Source organism: Panulirus ornatus, chromosome 18, assembly GCF_036320965.1.
Source record: "Panulirus ornatus isolate Po-2019 chromosome 18, ASM3632096v1, whole genome shotgun sequence".
NCBI lineage: Eukaryota > Metazoa > Arthropoda > Malacostraca > Decapoda > Palinuridae > Panulirus > Panulirus ornatus.
Genome location: NC_092241.1, coordinates 50,552,917 through 50,565,963, shown reverse-complemented (window position 1 = coordinate 50,565,963; position 13,047 = coordinate 50,552,917).

The following is a 13,047-nucleotide window of genomic DNA, read 5'->3' as shown; positions in this document are numbered from 1 at the left end:
CATTGTTCAGTCAAGAATAAACATATCATCATAATACTTCTTTTAATCTAAACTTCCTCTAATTTCCTCTTCTTTATTTATCTGAATAATCCATAATCTTATTAGACAAAAAATACTCAAAATCATATCTGTCTTAGAATGGAGAAATTTCATTCTTAAATGAAAGCGTGTGTATGGGTCAGCTGACCAGTCTTTGGTAAGTACCAAATTTACTTTGAAATATGAGATACTCAAGAATATTCTCTTAATCATTTATTTCATGTGATATTTGAACCAGTATAATTTCATTATTGTATTCGGTGACTTCACACACAGCAGTGCGACAAAACCCTGAAATGTGCCGAAATTAGCCGTAATACACTGGAATAACACAGTATAATGTCAAACTTGCCTCATTTGTCTTCAGATGAGCTGGTTCAACATTGTTTGATATGACAGGAAAAGATTCGAAGCCAGTGAAAGAAAGAATAATTATTTTCTTCATAATGCTATCGCCAAAATGGTCTTCGAGATATCGGTATGCAATCCCTGATGTAATTATCTCCGACTTGTGTAACAGAAAAATGTATGATAATCATGAGAGGTGATACAGGTCTTAATTCACCTTGTAGAACAGAATATATATATATATATATATATATATATATATATATATATATATATATATATATATATATATATATATGTGTGTGTGTGTGTGTGTGTGTGTGTGTGTGTGTGTGTGTGTGTCTGTGTAATTGATTGGAGATACAATAAGGTTTTGAAGCGAATCCTTTTACCGACAAAAATTAGTACAATACAAAAATATAAATTCAAACGATACTTTCATCTTTTTTTTTTTTTTCTAAGTTGAAGGTTCCATGTATGGACAAAAGGTCCTCATCAAGGTCGGACCTGAACATAATATAGATGAGGTAATGATGGGGAAAAAGAAAAGACAAGCGAAAGTATTAACAAATTTTGCAGGACGTGAAAAAAAAGCCTGTCTTTTAAAGTGTGCCAGATCATAGTTACTGGGAAAGACATGAGAGGGTAGAGAGTTCTAAAAGCTTCAAAGATGTAGGGAAAGAAACAGTTATCAAAACGGCCTAACCTTGAGTTGCCGATGGTCACACCATAATCAAGTGATGTAGTAATTTGCTGAGTATTGCACGGTGTTTTTGTAGTGTGTAGGCAAACAAGCAGTCAGCTCCCAGGAGTGAAAACCAAAGTAATACTTATAGAAGAGGGAAAGTGAACCAACATTGCGGCGTAGGGCGAGGGGGGTCAAGTTTGGACAATTTATACGTTGGACGGCTTTCAACTCTTGTGAAGCAAGGACGCAGAGCTATAGAACCACCATAGATGTGATAGCAGTCCTCCATACAAGGACGGATCAATTCTTTATGTGAACAGAGCAACTCTTCTAGGCAACATCAATTTCAACATATAAACAAGACTCCACATTTCATAGAGGCAGAGACGTAGCTATTCCTGTAATGTGTGTGTGGGGTGTCCAAGATACAGTGTGGATGTTACAGTAATACCAAGTATGTTCAATGAATCCAGAGGTGGAAATTAACAGAACCTCCCTCAGAGGAGTGAGGAAAGTTGTGAGAAACGTTCGACAGAGAGATGAGCAGAAACTGGGTCTTGGTGGCATTAAACTTAACCAGGATTCGTCTATCCCACGATATATCAACATATGATTCGTATTCAGTAACAACAACAACAAGAATAGTCCTTATACCTAAGATTTGAAGCATATTTTAGTACACGCCGAAACAAAAGGAAAATAAATTACCAAAGAATTGCATGTAATAAATAGATCAGGGCATAGTGGTTGTTTTGTTGTTGTTGTTGTTGTTGTTGTTGTTGTTGTTTGGGAGGGGAAGTTTAACCGAAATAACTTTTCCTTTTAATACTACAAACATAACGTCATGAAACGTTTCTACACTTTAATATAAACATGGCAAATATCCTATAATGTTTCCCTCTAGCCGACCAATACCCAGGATGTACGAAAAGAACGATACAATCTTCTTAAAATATCATCATTGAACTACAGGACTTAATGACACCTCCCCCTCCCCTCCCAAAAAAAATAAATAAATAGATTTTTTTTATTATTATACTTTGTCGCTGTCTCCCGCGTTTGCAAGGTAGCGCAAGGAAACAGACGAAAGAAATGGCCCACCCCCCCCCCCCCCATACACATGTATATACATACGTCCACACACGCAAATATACATACCTACACAGCCTTCCACGGTTTACCCTAGACGCTTCACATGCCCTGCTTCAATCCACTGACAGCACGTCAACCCCGGTATACCACATCGCTCCAACTCACTCTATTCCTTGCCCTCCTTTCACCCTCCTGCATGTTCAGGCCCCGATCACACAGAATCTTTTTCACTCCATCTTTCCACCTCCAATTTGGTCTCCCTCTTCTCCTTGTTCCCTCCACCTCCGACACATATATCCTCTTGGTCAATCTTTCCTCACTCATCCTCTCCATGTGCCCAAACCACTTCAAAACACCCTCTTCTGCTCTCTCAACCACGCTCTTTTTATTTCCACACATCTCTCTTACCCTTACGTTACTCACTCGATCAAACCACCTCACACCACACATTGTCCTCAAACATCTCATTTCCAGCACATCCATCCTCCTGCGCACAACTCTATCCATAGCCCACGCCTCGCAACCATACAACATTGTTGGAACCACTATTCCTTCAAACATACCCATTTTTGCTTTCCGAGATAATGTTCTCGACTTCCACGCATTCTTCAAGGCCCCCAGGATTTTCGCCCCCTCCCCCACCCTATGATCCACTTCCGCTTCCATGGTTCCATCCGCTGCCAGATCCACTCCCAGATATCTAAAACACTTCACTTCCTCCAGTTTTTCTCCATTCAAACTCACCTCCCAATTGACTTGACCCTCAACCCTACTGTACCTAATAACCTTGCTCTTATTCACATTTACTCTTAACTTTCTTCTTCCACACACTTTTCCAAACTCAGTCACCAGCTTCTGCAGTTTCTCACATGAATCAGCCACCAGCGCTGTATCATCAGCGAACAACAACTGACTCACTTCCCAAGCTCTCTCATCCCCAACAGACTTCATACTTGCCCCTCTTTCCAAAACTCTTGCATTTACCTCCCTAACAACCCCATCCATAAACAAATTAAACAACCATGGAGACATCACACACCCCTGCCGCAAACCTACATTCACTGAGAACCAATCACTTTCCTCTCTTCCTACACGTACACATGCCTTACATCCTCGATAAAAACTTTTCACTGCTTCTAACAACTTTCCTCCCACACCATATATTCTTAATACCTTCCACAGAGCATCTCTATCAACTCTATCATATGCCTTCTCCAGATCCATAAATGCTACATACAAATCCATTTGCTTTTCTAAGTATTTCTCACATACATTCTTCAAAGCAAACACCTGATCCACACATCCTCTACCACTTCTGAAACCACACTGCTCTTCCCCAATCTGATGCTCTGTACATGCCTTCACCCTCTCAATCAATACCCTCCCATATAATTTACCAGGAATACTCAACAAACTTATACCTCTGTAATTTGAGCACTCACTCTTATCCCCTTTGCCTTTGTACAATGGCACTATGCACGCATTCCGCCAATCCTCAGGCACCTCACCATGAGTCATACATACATTAAATAACCTTACCAACCAGTCAACAATACAGTCACCCCCTTTTTTAATAAATTCCACTGCAATACCATCCAAACCTGCTGCCTTGCCGGCTTTCATCTTCCGCAAAAGCTTTCACTACCTCTTCTCTGTTTACCAAATCATTTTCCCTAACCCTCTCACTCTGCACACCACCTCGACCAAAACACCCTATATCTGCCACTCTATCATCAAACACATTCAACAAACCTTCAAAATGCTCACTCCATCTCCTTCTCACATCACCACTACTTGTTATCACCTCCCCACTTGCGCCCTTCACCGAAGTTCCCTCTTGCTCCCTTGTCTTACGTACTTTATTTACCTCCTTCCAGAACATCTTTTTATTCTCCCTAAAATTTAATGATACTCTCTCACCCCAACTCTGGTGAAGAGCTTGTAGATTTATGTGCTGAAAAAGGACTGATGATTGGGAATACCTGGTTTAAAAAGCGAGATATACATAAGTATACTTATGTAAGTAGGAGAGATGGCCAGAGAGCGTTATTGGATTACGTGTTAATTGACAGGCGTGCGAAAGAGAGACTTTTGGATGTTAATGTGCTGAGAGGTGCAACTGGAGGGATGTCTGATCATTATCTTGTGGAGGCTAAGGTGAAGATTTGTATGGGTTTTCAGAAAAGAAGAGTGAATGTTGGGGTGAAGAGGGTGGTGGGAGTAAGTGAGCTTGAGAAGGAGACCTGTGTGAGGAAGTACCAGGAGAGACTGAGTACAGAATGGAAAAAGGTGAGAACAATGGAAGTAAGGGGAGTGGGGGAGGAATGGGATGTATTTAGGGAATCAGTGATGAATTGCGCAAAAGATGCTTGTGGCATGAGAAGAGTGGGAGGTGGGTTGATTAGAAAGGGTAGTGAGTGGTGGGATGAAGAAGTAAGAGTATTAGTGAAAGAGAAGAGAGAGGCATTTGGACGATTTTTGCAGGGAAAAAATGTATAATTACTCGAGTAATCATAATTGCACTTAAATTTTATCATAATTAGTCCAGGTGCTAATTAACCAATTAATATCACGAATTACAGTCTTTTATCTTCAAATACTTAAATACCATATAAAATAACATCTATACACAGATTTTCATTCAAATCTGAGGAAGTTGAATATCTGAGCAAAAAAAATGGAAGGCTATAGCCTAGGATTTTTCTTGATTTTTTGAAAAAAATAGATTTTCTTGAAATTTCCAGCATAGATATTTTTATGTATGCTGAATAGAAATCTGAGATCAAAATCTAAAAATTCGTATAATTATTCGAGTAATTAGCACTTAAATTTTATCATAATTAGTCCAGATGATAATTAACTCGTTCATATTATGAATTACAGTCTTTTCACTCCAAATACTTAAATACCATATAAAATAACATTCATACACAGATTTTCATTAAAATTTGAGGAAGTTAAAAATCTGAGAAAAAAAAAAACGCACGCTTTAGCCTTGGATTTTTCTTGATATTCTGAAAAAATAGAGTTTCCTTAAATTTCCAACATAGATACTTTTACGTGTGCTGAATAGAAATCTGTGGTCAAAATCGAGAAATTTGTATAATTACTCGAGTAATTATAATTGCATTTAAATTTTATCATAATTAGTCCAGGTGCTAATTAACCAATTAATATCACGAATTACAGTCTTTTATCTTCAAATACTTAAATACCATATAAAATAACATCTATACACAGATTTTCATTAAAATCTGAGGAAGTTGAAAATCTGAGCAAAAAAAAATGCAAGGCTATAGCCTTGGATTTTTCTTGATTTTTTGAAAAAATAGATTTTCCTGAAATTTCCAACTTATATACTTTTATGTATGCTGAATAGAAATCTGAGGTCAAAATCTAAAAATTCGTATAATTAGTCGAGTAATTAGCATTTAGATTTTAGATGTTAATTTAGATTGTAGATGTTAATTAACCGGTTGATATTATGAATTACATTCTTTTGCCTCCAAATACTTAAATACCATATAAAATAACATCTATACACAGATTTTCATTCAAATCTGAGGAAGTTGAATATCTTAGGAAAGAAAAATGGAAGGCTATAGCCTTGGATTTTTCTTGATTTTTTGAAAAAAAATAGATTTTCTTGAAATTTCCAGCATAGATATTTTTATGTATGCTGAATAGAAATCTGAGATCAAAATCTAAAAATTCGTATAATTATTCGAGTAATTAGCACTTAAATTTTATCATAATTAGTCCAGATGATAATTAAATCGTTCATATTATGAATTACAGTCTTTTGACTCCAAATACTTAAATACCATATAAAATAACATTCATACACAGATTTTCATTAAAATTTGAGGAAGTTAAAAATCTGAGAAAAAAAAAAAAGCCTGGCTTTAGCCTTGGATTTTTCTTGATATTCTGAAAAAAATAGAGTTTCCTTAAATTTCCAACATAGATACTTTTACGTGTGCTGAATAGAAATCTGTGGTCAAAATCGAGAAATTTGTATAATTACTCGAGTAATTATAATTGCATTTAAATTTTATCATAATTAGTCCAGGTGCTAATTAACCAATTAATATCACGAATTACAGTCTTTTATCTTCAAATACTTAAATACCATATAAAATAACATCTATACACAGATTTTCATTAAAATCTGAGGAAGTTGAAAATCTGAGCAAAAAAAATGCAAGGCTATATAGCCTTGGATTTTTCTTGATTTTTTGAAAAAATAGATTTTCCTGAAATTTCCAACTTATATACTTTTATGTATGCTGAATAGAAATCTGAGGTCAAAATCTAAAAATTCGTATAATTAGTCGAGTAATTAGCATTTAGATTTTAGATGTTAATTTAGATTTTAGATGTTAATTAACCGGTTGATATTATGAATTACATTCTTTTGCCTCCAAATACTTAAATACCATATAAAATAACATCTATACACAGATTTTCATTCAAATCTGAGGAAGTTGAATATCTGAGCAAAAAAAATGGAGGCTATAGCCTTGGATTTTTCTTGATTTTTGAAAAAAATAGATTTTCTTGAAATTTCCAGCATAGATATTTTTATGTATGCTGAATAGAAATCTGAGATCAAAATCTAAAAATTCGTATAATTATTCGAGTAATTAGCACTTAAATTTTATCATAATTAGTCCAGATGATAATTAAGTCGTTCATATTATGAATTACAGTCTTTTGACTCCAAATACTTAAATACCATATAAAATAACATTCATACACAGATTTTCATTAAAATTTGAGGAAGTTAAAAATCTGAGAAAAAAAAAAAGCCACGCTTTAGCCTTGGATTTTTCTTGATATTCTGAAAAAAATAGTTTCCTTAAATTTCCAACATAGATACTTTTACGTGTGCTGAATAGAAATCTGTGGTCAAAATCGAGAAATTTGTATAATTACTCGAGTAATTATAATTGCATTTAAATTCTATCATAATTAGTCCAGGTGCTAATTAACCAATTAATATCACGAATTACAGTCTTTTATCTTCAAATACTTAAATACCATATAAAATAACATCTATACACAGATTTTCATTAAAATCTGAGGAAGTTGAAAATCTGAGCAAAAAAAATGCAAGGCTATAGCCTTGGATTTTTCTTGATTTTTTGAAAAAATAGATTTTCCTGAAATTTCCAACTTATATACTTTTATGTATGCTGAATAGAAATCTGAGGTCAAAATCTAAAAATTCGTATAATTAGTCGAGTAATTAGCATTTAGATTTTAGATGTTAATTTAGATTTTAGATGTTAATTAACCGGTTGATATTATGAATTACATTCTTTTGCCTCCAAATACTTAAATACCATATAAAATAACATCTATACACAGATTTTCATTCAAATCTGAGGAAGTTGAATATCTGAGCAAAAAAAATGCAAGGCTATAGCCTTGGATTTTTCTTGATTTTTTGAAAAAAATAGATTTTCTTGAAATTTCCAGCATAGATATTTTTATGTATGCTGAATAGAAATCTGAGATCAAAATCTAAAAATTCGTATAATTATTCGAGTAATTATCACTTAAATTTTATCATAATTACTCCAGATGATAATTAAGTCGTTCATATTATGAATTACAGTCTTTTAACTCCAAATACTTAAATACCATATAAAATAACATTCATACACAGATTTTCATTAAAATTTGAGGAAGTTAAAAATCTGAGAAAAAAAAAAAGCCAGGCTTTAGCCTTGGATTTTTCTTGATATTCTGAAAAAATAGAGTTTCCTTAAATTTCCAACATAGATACTTTTACGTGTGCTGAATAGAAATCTGTGGTCAAAATCGAGAAATTTGTATAATTACTCGAGTAATTATAATTGCATTTAAATTCTATCATAATTAGTCCACGTGCTAATTAACCAATTAATATCACGAATTACCGTCTTTTATCTTCAAATACTTAAATACCATATAAAATAACATCTATACACAGATTTTCATTAAAATCTGAGGAAGTTGAAAATCTGAGCAAAAAAAATGCAAGGCTATAGCCTTGGATTTTTCTTGATTTTTTGAAAAAATAGATTTTCCTGAAATTTCCAACTTATATACTTTTATGTATGCTGAATAGAAATCTGAGGTCAAAATCTAAAAATTCGTATAATTAGTCGAGTAATTAGCATTTAGATTTTAGATGTTAATTTAGATTTTAGATGTTAATTAACCGGTTGATATTATGAATTACATTCTTTTGCCTCCAAATACTTAAATACCATATAAAATAACATCTATGCACAGATTTTCATTAAAATCTGAGGAAGTTGAAAATCTGAGCAAAAAAAATGCAAGGCTATAGCCTTGGATTTTTCTTGATTTTTTGAAAAAATAGATTTTCCTGAAATTTCCAACTTATATACTTTTATGTATGCTGAATAGAAATCTGAGGTCAAAATCGAAAAATTCGTATAATTAGTCGAGTAATTAGCATTTAGATTTTAGATGTTAATTTAGATTGTAGATGTTAATTAACCGGTTGATATTATGAATTACATTCTTTTGCCTCCAAATACTTAAATACCATATAAAATAACATCTATACACAGATTTTCATTCAAATCTGAGGAAGTTGAATATCTGAGCAAAAAAATGGAAGGCTATAGCCTTGGATTTTTCTTGATTTTTTGAAAAAAATAGATTTTCTTGAAATTTCCAGCATAGATATTTTTATGTATGCTGAATAGAAATCTGAGATCAAAATCTAAAAATCCGTATAATTATTCGAGTAATTAGTACTTAAATTATATCATAATTAGTCCAGATGATAATTAAATCGTTCATATTATGAATTACAGTCTTTTGACTTTTGACAGTCTTTTTTTTCTCAGATGTTTAACTTCCTCAAATTTTAATGAAAATCTGTGTATGAATGTTATTTTATATGGTATTTAAGTATTTGGAGTGAAAAGACTGCAATTCGTAATATGAAGGACTTATTTATCATCTGGAGTAATTATGATAAAATTCAAGTGATAATTACTCGAATAATTATACGAATTTTTAGATTTTGATCTCAGATTTCTATTCAGCATACATAAAAATATCTATGCTGGAAATTTCAAGAAAATCTATTTGTTTCAAAAAATCAAGAAAAATCCAAGGCTACAGCCTTCCATTTTCTTTGCTCAGATATTCAACTTCCTCAGATTTGAATGAAAATCTATGTATAGATGTTATTTTATATGGTATTTAAGTAATTTGAGGCAAAAGAATGTAATTCATAATATCAACCGGTTAATTAACATCTACAATCTAAATTAACATCTAAAATCTAAATGCTAATTACTCGACTAATTATACGAATTTTTCGATTTTCACCTCAGATTTCTATTCAGCATACATAACAGTATATAAGTTGGAAATTTCAGGAAAATCTGAGAAAAAAAAAAAGCCTGGCTTTAGCCTTGGATTTTTCTTGATATTCTGAAAAAAATAGTTTCCTTAAATTTCCAACATAGATACTTTTACGTGTGCTGAATAGAAATCTGTGGTCAAAATCGAGAAATTTGTATAATTACTCGAGTAATTATAATTGCATTTAAATTCTATCATAATTAGTCCAGGTGCTAATTAACCAATTAATATCACGAATTACAGTCTTTTATCTTCAAATACTTAAATACCATATAAAATAACATCTATACACAGATTTTCATTAAAATCTGAGGAAGTTGAAAATCTGAGCAAAAAAAATGCAAGGCTATAGCCTAGGATTTTTCTTGATTTTTTGAAAAAATAGATTTTCCTGAAATTTCCAACTTATATACTTTTATGTATGCTGAATAGAAATCTGAGGTCAAAATCTAAAAATTCGTATAATTAGTCGAGTAATTAGCATTTAGATTTTAGATGTTAATTTAGATTGTAGATGTTAATTAACCGGTTGATATTATGAATTACATTCTTTTGCCTCCAAATACTTAAATACCATATAAAATAACATCTATACACAGATTTTCATTCAAATCTGAGGAAGTTGAATATCTGAGCAAAAAAAATGGAAGGCTATAGCCTTGGATTTTTCTTGATTTTTTGAAAAAAATAGATTTTCTTGAAATTTCCAGCATAGATATTTTTATGTATGCTGAATAGAAATCTGAGATCAAAATCTAAAAATTCGTATAATTATTCGAGTAATTAGCACTTAAATTTTATCATAATTAGTCCAGATGATAATTAACTCGTTCATATTATGAATTACAGTCTTTTCACTCCAAATACTTAAATACCATATAAAATAACATTCATACACAGATTTTCATTAAAATTTGAGGAAGTTAAAAATCTGAGAAAAAAAAAAAAGCCTGGCTTTAGCCTTGGATTTTTCTTGATATTCTGAAAAAAAATAGTTTCCTTAAATTTCCAACATAGATACTTTTACGTGTGCTGAATAGAAATCTGTGGTCAAAATCGAGAAATTTGTATAATTACTCGAGTAATTATAATTGCATTTAAATTTTATCATAATTAGTCCAGGTGCTAATTAACCAATTAATATCACGAATTACAGTCTTTTATCTTCAAATACTTAAATACCATATAAAATAACATCTATACACAGATTTTCATTAAAATCTGAGGAAGTTGAAAATCTGAGCAAAAAAAATGCAAGGCCTGGGATTTTTCTTGATTTTTTGAAAAAATAGATTTTCTTGAAATTTCCAACATAGATATTTTTATGTATGCTGAATAGAAATCTGAGATCAAAATCTAAAAATTCGTATAATTAGTCGAGTAATTAGCACTTAAATTTTATCATAATTAGTCCAGATGATAATTAACTCGTTCGTATTATGAATTACCGTCTTTTGACTCCAAATACTTAAATACCATATAAAATAACATTCATACACAGATTTTCATTAAAATTTCAGGAAGTTTCTTGATCTTTTGAAAAAATAGATTTTCTGAAATTTCCAACTTATATACTTTTATGTATGCTGAATAGAAATCTGAGGTCAAAATCGAAAAATTCGTATGATTAGTCGAGTAATTAGCATTTAGATTTTAGATGTTAATTTAGATTTTAGATGTTAATTAACCGGTTGATATTATGAATTACATTCTTTTGCCTCCAAATACTTAAATACCATATAAAATAACATCTATACACAGATTTTCATTCAAATCTGAGGAAGTTTAATATCTGAGCAAAAAAAATGGAAGGCTATAGCCTAGGATTTTTCTTGATTTTTTGAAAAAAATAGATTTTCTTGAAATTTCCAGCATAGATATCTTTATGTATGCTGAATAGAAATCTGAGATCAAAATCTAAAAATTCGTATAATTATTCGAGTAATTAGCACTTAAATTTTATCATAATTACTCCAGATGATAATTAAGTCGTTCATATTATGAATTACAGTCTTTTCACTCCAAATACTTAAATACCATATAAAATAACATTCATACACAGATTTTCATTAAAATTTGAGGAAGTTAAAAATCTGAGAAAAAAAAAAAGCCACGCTTTAGCCTTGGATTTTTCTTGATATTCTGAAAAAATAGAGTTTCCTTAAATTTCCAACATAGATACTTTTACGTGTGCTGAATAGAAATCTGTGGTCAAAATCGAGAAATTTGTATAATTACTCGAGTAATTATAATTGCATTTAAATTCTATCATAATTAGTCCAGGTGCTAATTAACCAATTAATATCACGAATTACAGTCTTTTATCTTCAAATACTTAAATACCATATAAAATAACATCTATACACAGATTTTCATTAAAATCTGAGGAAGTTGAAAATCTGAGCAAAAAAAATGCCAGGCTATAGCCTTGGATTTTTCTTGATTTTTTGAAAAAATAGATTTTCCTGAAATTTCCAACTTATATACTTTTATGTATGCTGAATAGAAATCTGAGGTCAAAATCTAAAAATTCGTATAATTAGTCGAGTAATTAGCATTTAGATTTTAGATGTTAATTTAGATTGTAGATGTTAATTAACCGGTTGATATTATGAATTACATTCTTTTGCTTCCAAATACTTAAATACCATATAAAATAACATCTATACACAGATTTTCATTAAAATCTGAGGAAGTTGAATATCTGAGCAAAAAAATTGTTAGGTTATAGCCTTGGATTTTTCTTGATATTCTGAAAAAAAAAATAGTTTCCTTAAATTTCCAACATAGATACTTTTACGTGTGCTGAATAGAAATCTGTGGTCAAAATCGAGAAATTTGTATAATTACTCGAGTAATTATAATTGCATTTAAATTCTATCATAATTAGTCCACGTGCTAATTAACCAATTATTATCACGAATTACAGTCTTTTATCTTCAAATACTTAAATACCATATAAAATAACATCTATACACAGATTTTCATTAGAATTGAGGAAGTTCAAAATCTGAGCAAAAAAAATGCAAGGCTATAGCATGGCAAAAAAAGTAATCTGATTTTTCTATTTTGAAAAATAGATTTTCTAAATTCCATTATAACTTTAGTATCGAATAGAATTCAGTCAAAATCTAAAAATTCTATAATTTCGAGTAATTACATTTAGATTTTATTATTAGATTTAGAGTTAATTAACGGTTGATATATAATTACATTCTTTGCCTCCAAATACTTAAATACCATATAAAATAAATATAACAGATTTCATTCAAATCTAGAGTTATATTAGCAAAAAATGAGGCTATACTAGATTTTCTTGATTTTTTTGAAACAAATAGATTTTTGAAATTTCAAATAGATATTTATGTATGCTAATAAAATCTGAGATCAAATTAAATCTTTTAATTATCGAGTAAATACCACTAAATTTATCATATTACCAGATGTTATTAAATCGTTCAATTGAAATCAGCAAAAAAAAT